The sequence below is a fragment of the Parambassis ranga genome, chromosome 13 (genome assembly GCF_900634625.1).
Source record: "Parambassis ranga chromosome 13, fParRan2.1, whole genome shotgun sequence".
Lineage (NCBI taxonomy): Eukaryota > Metazoa > Chordata > Actinopteri > Ambassidae > Parambassis > Parambassis ranga.
The window spans coordinates 7,277,370-7,283,369 of NC_041033.1; positions in this window are offsets into that span (position 1 = coordinate 7,277,370).

Below are 6,000 nucleotides of genomic sequence, written 5' to 3' on the forward strand. Positions count from 1 at the left end.
CTTCTTATTCTTCTCCTCCATCTACAATTCAGAGTAGGTCCAGCGTGCAAACGATGTGTGCCCCCAAAAAATTCCCAATTAATTTTATTCACTGTGTGTAAAATATGGGGCCACTGCACGACTGAATGAGTGAAGTTAAATTACCAGGAAGTGGGGCTGATGATGCTGGCCCGTCTCTGCATACCCCTGAGCGTATGGCAGTGTTAGCATTTCAAATTGAGTTACACGCTAAACAAGCAAAGCAGCGTGCGAGTGCTAACTCATCTGTTTATAGCTGGGCCTGCCTTGTTTGTTCACTTTATGTGTGCTTCTGATTCTTTGTCTTAGCAAAACAATTTACAATCCTCACTCTGTGTGCGTGTGTGTGTGTAAAAGTGAGGGTATCTGTGTGTGTGTGTGTGTGTTTCTGCAATCCCCTTTTCCAGTAGTTTGTCTGTGGGGCTAAACACTCAGCATGTAAATCAGTGAGCTATTAGGAAGGCTGGCTCCTCTTCCTCTGCTTTCTTATGAAGATGAATAAGAACCAAGCAAGTGATAAAAGAGAGAGGAAAAGGAAATGAAATGAACTAGCTGATTAAAGTGCACAGCTATATGGGCTTTTTGCTTCGTGCAGTGTTCTTATAGTGTGCCTTTCATCCTCAGCTTATTTTAATTTGGCGGTTTCAGTGGTTTGGTTGGTTTTTAAGGTGACATTCAAGTGCTGAAAATGTCATCTCGCTCACACACACACACACACACATGCCCCGAAATTTCATGATCGTACAGTACCGTGTGTGTCTGTGTGTGTCTGTGTCTCACACACTCAGTTCATATCATTTATGAAAGCATTAAATTGCAATTCCACCACATAAGATCCCTCACATATTGCCTTCAGAGAATTAGATGCACTTACGGGTAATTTTCCCTCATCATTCAGGCTGCGGTTATAACACTGTATATTGCATGCATGCATACATGTACACGTGTGTGTATCGTGCATTAATTGGCCCAAAGCACAGAGGCTTGTAATATTGCCTTATCTGTTTCAATGGTGCATAAATCTCTCTTTTCATATACTCTATTTTTAAGATGGCTTCATTTGTATGTATGAGTTTGGTGGCAGGTGAATTAGTCTGCATGCACATTGCCGCTCAGGCTGCCTGATTGCAGTGTAATTACCATAAATCAAATTTACGTTTGTCATGTAATTTAGTTCTCATCTTGGTATTGCCTGGTTAATTTTAGCGTCCACCACAAATAAGATTTATTGTCATACAGATTAATAACTGGAACACACACACACACATATATACACAGCCAAAGCATATCTCAGGAGAGATTGCAAACTTCAGATACAATATTTCAGCTTTAGATCCACACTGCTTTACTCACTGTCTTCACCAGGCAATTAACTGAGAACAGCTCAGTTATGTAAATAGTTTGAGATGTAATGCAAGAAGGCATCCACGGGACAGATGTCATAACACAACCGCCAAACTCAAAGTGTGTGAGTTATGTCTGGATGTGAATGTGTCTAGAATAAACATCTACATACACTTCTGTGTGTCTAAATCTTAAAACCAGAAGCATCATACCCTCAAACAAAAACACTGTCACAGTCAGACGTGCTCTAAACGCTCCCACTGCCGAAAATAAAGCCAGTGGCAGCCAGGTGGACAAATCCATGAATAAACATCATCTTTAAATAACTGCAGTCTTTTGACGAATAAACATGACAACAAATTAAAGTAAGGTGCTGCACATTGATCATTCCTTTCCCGATGTTTGCTTTGTTTGAGTTATTCTAGGTAGCCCTTTTTGCAGAGTTGCCTGTCAGTGATAGAGAACAAATACTTGATGTTTTTCTTCTGCAGTGCAGAGACCAGAAAATAAGAACTGATGGATCAGACTACAGCTAAAGTTAGTTCGCCTACAACATCTTGTAGTATTGTGAGCCTATTAAATACAAAAGTAGTCACAACCATCCTCATCCAGTGATGAGTCTGTTTAAACCCGGGTCCTATTTCCTAATCATCTGGAGTCTAAATGACTAAAGAGAGACCAAAAAAAATGAAAAAAGTTGCATGAGGTTGATATTAGTCTTTAATAGCGTGAAATAGCGTATTTTTTGCAGCAGCATCTCTACATGCTCTTGGGGGTGGGGACTTGTCAACATGGCAGCTGCATATGGCGACCTCCTGTTTAAAAACTATGAAACAACATTATACAGTATCGGAGAAAACCCTCAATCTTCCTCTGCACTTGTTGACTGTGGTGCAGATATAGTGGTGGCTGATCATTTATGCTGCAAATACTGTATTGTATGCTGTGATTATTTACATTTTCATTCCAGCTGAGGTTCAAATCGCCACGTTAGCAAAATGTACCTGCACCAAAGGGCCAAAGCGAGATGACACTGATAACATGGTTCTTGGGATGTTGCTAAGTTATCTGTGATGAGATGAAAACAACTGTATCATTTTCTTAACTGTGTTTAAACCTGTTTGCCTAATCTCTTCTCTCTTTTGTGTGTTTGCTTCTCGTAACACTGCATTTGTAGAGAAGCTGCCTCTATGCGTTTTTAATTGCATTGTGATTACTGCTGTGCTTGTAAAGATGTAAATGGCTGTATACTACACTGTTTATGGGTGATAGAGAGTGAAGGGGCTGTGAAAGAGAGTACATTTTTACCCTGTTAACAGGCTGTTCAATACTATAACATACTGATTGAAATGCTGTGTTATTGTCCCTCAGAGAGGTGTGTGTGTCCAATCATGCACTATGTAGTAAAATAGAGCAGAGGCAGGAACCCAAAACACAAGATTTAGTTGGAAACCCATCGGTGCACTGTCTGACTTTGATTCAAGTGCATACTTTTGCATATGTGTGTGTATCTGGACTAAATCAGTGCAGGAGGAAGACGCATGCTGACAGAATGCTAAGCAGCGGTTCTAAACAGTCGTAATGTTGAGAAGGTGTCGGGCAATACATTCACTTTGACGCTGCGTGCTGAATCCCTCGTCTACGATCAGCAGGTACACACACACACACACACTTTGGCTGCAAATACTCTCTCGAGTCAAAACAGGTTTCTTTTCCACTTTATCTATCCAAGTCTGTCCAACTGTAGGAGAGGGAGGGGATGAAGATGAAGGGAGGAAGTGAGGAGAGGATGTGTGTGGACTGAGAAAAAGGACTTGGGGAAATGAACAAACAAAAAGAGGAAAGAAAGAGGAAGAAATAGAAATAAACAAGTAAAGGACTACCAGAAGAGAGAGGAAACAAAGGGCAGAGATGAGAAGCACCGAGGAGAAGATGAAAAGGAGGGCGGACAGATTCGGTAGATGAAGAGGTGGAAGAGGACAGGAGGTCGGTGGTGGAGAGAAATGGAGGAAGTACAGAAGTGAAGGATCTGTGAGGGTGCAGGGGTTAGACTGAGAGCAGGAGAAGAGAAATTGTAGATAAATAGCAATGAAAGATGGGGAGTGAGATGACTCCGTGGCTATGGATCGGAAGGCCATAAAGAGAAAAGCTTCACATCTTGAGCTTGAAGTTTATTAGCAGGCTGACATGCACTTCCACTCTGTTTTAAAGAGGAAAATGTTGCATCAACATGAGCCAATATCTCCCCAGCCCAATCAGAGCATGTCAGTCATCTTATATCCACTTGTCATATGTTTTTTTTTCAGTATTTTCCCCTTCATTTCAGCTTCTCCACAGGAGACGGCACCGTCAAGCCTCTTATCTAACATGCAGACATATTTTCAAACAACTTTTCAGTTGGTTATATTGCTAAATTGGCCCCAATGGTTGTGAGATGATCAAAAATATAAAAGATTCAAAGTTACAAAAAACTCCACAGTTAGAGAGCCTGGGAGCCGTGGTGTTTGATGTCTGTGCTCAGAAACATCTATGTAATATTAATCTTGCCAAGTCTCGCCAATGCAAAGGTAAGGAGTGGAGTGCATGAACAAAAGAGGTGCATAAGTAGTCGTGCAAACAGCTAGCAGTAAAGGTGTCGTGGTATCTATAGGCACTTCAGAATGTGGAATGTAGCATTAATATTCATATTATATCCATTAATTCATTAAGAATATATATGTTATTACTATTCTGCAACCATAGCTAGGAACCGCTCAGTTCTCCTTAAGGCCACAGTGAGCTCTTCAAAGCAAATGGATTTGTAAGTACTTCAACATATATTATAAAGCCCTGTATTTTAAAAAGCCTCTTTGTGTGTGTGTGTGTGTGTTGTGCACTTGCAGTTCATATATTGTCTTTTCTGAATGCTAAAAGTCTTTTTGCCTGCACATCTCCGCTGCGAAAATCTATAGAATAACATCTGAAACTCATGCAGACACATACACTCTCAAACTGCTACAGGCTGCTGGCTTAGCTCCTTCCCATTTGCCACGGGCTCTTTTGACACAAGTTGTGTGTTAGCTCAGAACACGGCGTGACAGTTTGGCCCAGTGGTCACATCCCCATGGCTGATATCCCCACTAATAATCTTTCTCCTTTTTCCATTCAGCCGTTAACTGGAAGTGTGTGTGTGTGTCTTGGATGCATTGTAAGCAGTGTGTGTGTGTGTGTGTGTGAAGTGAAACAGTTTAGAGGAGAGAACATGCTGTGTGATGTAACGTAAGACAAATACGCAGCATCAACACAGATTTTTAGTCAGGATTTCAATTTTTTATGTGACTGCAATATTGAAGCCGTCCACCTGCCTGCTGCAGCCTGCTGCTCCACCTCTGTTTTTCTTATTCTGGTCAGACGTCCTGATCTCTCTCTCTCTCCCGCTTTCTTTCTTATCATCTTCCTCCTGTGCCCTCACTCTTCACCATGTCCTGTCTATCATCGCCTTCGTCTTCTGTGGCTTAAATAATCTCCCATTTAACTGTTGTCCCACTCGTTCTTTCTCATCTTCCATCCATCATTTCCATCTACTCTGTTGCCATTTCATTCAGCCACCACGGCCCTCTCCTCCTTCTCTCTCCGTTCATGCATCTGTTGCCCTCTGTCTTTCCCTCTCACACATCCTTTCTTTCTCTCTCTCTTTTCTCTCTCTCTCTCTCTCTGCTGTCTGTTCTTCCATGAAATTAAAGCGCTCTAAGCTGATGTTTAATCAGAGCCTGTTTGGGAGAAAGTGCTGCGATGACAGAAACTGTCCGTCCCAGGTGCTGTGTCTATGTATGTGCTGTATGTGCTTGTGTTCATTAGTATAATTCTAGATGCTAAAAAAGGATTAAGCAGAAAGATGCATGTGTAGGAGTTTCTCCAGCTTGAGAGCCATTAAGCATGTTGGATATCCTTGGATGATTACGCTAACTAAAAATCAGGCATGTTTGGGGTGAATAATGATCAACAACCAAACAGTTGTTAAAGTGAGATGGGTCTGGTAAAAGCATCATTTATTAAATCGAGGCAAACTCAACAAATAAAACTAGAATAATAATAATATAATAATATGGCTCATGCATCTGTGTTCACATATTTCCTCTTATGTTATGTCTTTCCACCTGTTGTGATCACATGACCATGAATACAGCATTATTAACAGGGGTGCACTGATCCAACTTTGTCAGTCTCAATAACAGTAGTGATACCTGGGTTTGGTGGCTAATACCTGGCAGTAGCTGTCGTAATTGTTTGTGTATAGCTCTTTGTGTGTGAATGAAGTTTGTCTGCATGCTGTGTATGCTGCTGACACACCACATGTTGTAAACATAGAACCAATGAATATATATCTGTTCCATGGATTAGCCCATAATCTGGTACCTAATCTTCAATATCAGTGTATCTCTGATCTGCTGAACTTGGCCATTGTTTTCATACAATACACTGATGGTGCTACAGACATCAATGGTGTGCCATTTCATATCACATTTGTTGCATTAACCAACATTGTGAGTGTACACACTGAAAAGATACAACAATTTCAAATTGATGCAGAGCTTCAAAAGAGCTTCATCCATTATTAATCTGCTTTGTGTATTACAAGCAAACAATAATGTGATAACA